General features: G+C 36.3%; 1 protein-coding gene across 1 annotated transcript in view; it reads left to right on the top strand.

Moving 5' to 3' along the window:
• The window catches only part of LOC138058876 (uncharacterized), a 12963-nt gene that overhangs the window by 8457 nt on the left and 2006 nt on the right, over positions 1–2500 (top strand). The window lies entirely within an intron of this gene.

Genomic DNA, 2500 nt, shown 5'->3' with positions numbered 1-2500 from the left:
ACGGTTGCCCAATTGTTATTAGATAAAAGCTGTTTGTGTTAGAACAATAGGGCAATCGTAATACGTCACAATTATTCAAGATGGCGGCGTCCGCGAAATTTGAAAGTGAAAATAAGCGATTTTAAAATTCACTTTTCTTGATATAAACACTGTTTTAGAACAAATTGCGAACAAATTTGTTTCGAGACATTGTTTCCTTCGGTTTATAGTTCTTCTGTAGCAAGAGTGGAGGCTCCCTTTAAAAAGATATATGGAAAATCGACCTTTACACTTCAGCCTATTCTTCAGAGCGATTCCATGGTCGAAGTTTGCGATTGGACTCATTTTGAAAATAAGCCTGAGGTTACTCGACTGAAAAAGCATCACCTCGAATGCAGCGCCAGTCACGCGAGTCACGTGACACTGCCCGCAGTTAAAGGTTAGTGGTTCTAAGGCTCCCTATTGGCTGATATGCATGGGTGAGAGTGGGCTCAAGACTGCTTACCATGGGAGGCTCAGAAATTCGCATGATATTTACTGTAAATAATCATTTTAACCATAGGAAACTTTAAGTGTAAATGAGTTTAAATAGTTTTTAAAGTGTTAATCATTTTATTGTAACCACAAGTCCCACAAACCAGCAGCTTGTTCGTTATAGTTGACAGGGCAAGCACATGTGAACGTTTTTCCTACCTACCCAGTCACTTCAACCTTTATAATTTGGAGATTTTCACAATTAATCCAAAGGAATAAGGAAACAAAACTGTCAAACAAGTCACCCTGTTGGTTTACTCGATTTTTAGTGCGGCGTTTGATACGGTTGATCACAGGATTTTGCTTTCACGTCTCGAGAGGAGTTTTGGTATTAAGGGTACTGCTTCAGCTTGGTTATCCTCGTACCTATCGGACAGTAGCCAACGTGTAACCTTGGATGGACATCTTTCTATTGAGTTTAATCTTCACTATGGAGTTCCTCAAGGTTCTTGTTTAGGACCATTACTTTTCCCGGTTTATTCTAGCAAACTATTTCAGATAATTAACAACAACGCTGACAATACTCAGCTATACCTTGCCTTTTCACCAAGGTGGCACTGGTCAGTCACAGGCTATCGAAGCCATGGAGAGATGCGCCGAAGAATGGGCCATTTCCGAGTTTCTGTTTGTCTCGGTTTCGAAGTGAGTCTTGGTGCTCATCTATTGAAAGGGAAATGAGTTTGATTTGCATAAGAATACGCAACTCATGTCCATTTGAATGGTTGTGCACCAGGACTCGCTTTGAAACTGAGGCATGCAGCAACTCGCAGCAACTAAGATGCGCCAGGAATCTTGGCACATGGATGAATACGAGCGATAAGATACGAACGCGTAGAACTGTTTACTTTCACATATATACAACACAAGGCACATCCGAAAGTTTTTAACTAAGGAAGCTCCTTTAAAACGGCAGCTCCACTGGTATGGAACAAATTGCCGAACAATATACGTAACAAAACTAATTTTAGAAAATTTAAATCGTCGCTTAAGACTTATTTTTTCAATTTAACTTATAATTAGGATCTTATTAAATACATACTTTACTCTTAATGTTATTAATGCATACATATACTTTTTCCACCTTTTATACTCGCCTTTGTATAATCAATGTATATTTCAGTTACACCATTTTTATCGCGCATTTGATTACATCTATACAGATATTTGCGCGCTATAAATTTTTAATTATTTATTATTATTATTATTATTATTATTATTATTATTATTATTATTATTACCATCTCGAGTATGCTAACAAATTGGGAAAATGTTAACAATTTTGAACAAATACACAGGAGATTGCATTGTTTTTGTTTTGTCATTTTACCATCTTTTGCAAATGCATTCGCGCAAGCTTCGATACATCGTATAAAAAGTCAGACCCATGAGTACATTGCCAAGTAGATAAAGCATTGAATTATTTGATGCTATAAAATAAGCGTGATTGTAGATTGACCTTAAAGTAAGGAAGGCATTCGTCACGTATCATCCAGGCGCCGACGTTTATTTCCGTCGCAGCCTGCAAGTACGTTATGGACGAAGTAGTAATAAAGGCGATCCAAGGGCCAAAATTATGGTAAACCCTACCCGTGCGTTTTTTCTCCTCTCATTTACACACTTAATCAACGCATGCGCGAATTAGAAATTGCACCAATTGTATTTTTTTAAATCTGATCGCCTTGCTTGTAAAACTCGATACATTCACGATGTCTATTTTTGAAATTATATTAATCTGTTAATTTTTGTTTATTATATAATATAAGCTTCCTCTAATGGTGAGTAAAAACATGTATGGGGTAAAAGCACATCACAAAAATCGCAAAAACCCTAATATTACTTACAATTAATACGGCAAATGAATACTATTTATATCATAAATAAACTGGGAAAGATTATCGTGAATTGCATTAAGTGAGGTAAATACCCCTGAATCTGTATGCATTTATTTCTTTTAATTCATTTAGTTTTTTGTGCTATTTTCTTTACA

Source organism: Montipora capricornis, chromosome 8 (genome assembly GCF_036669925.1).
Source record: "Montipora capricornis isolate CH-2021 chromosome 8, ASM3666992v2, whole genome shotgun sequence".
In the NCBI taxonomy this organism is placed as follows: domain Eukaryota; kingdom Metazoa; phylum Cnidaria; class Anthozoa; order Scleractinia; family Acroporidae; genus Montipora; species Montipora capricornis.
This window is presented reverse-complemented; position numbering and strand designations above follow the sequence as displayed.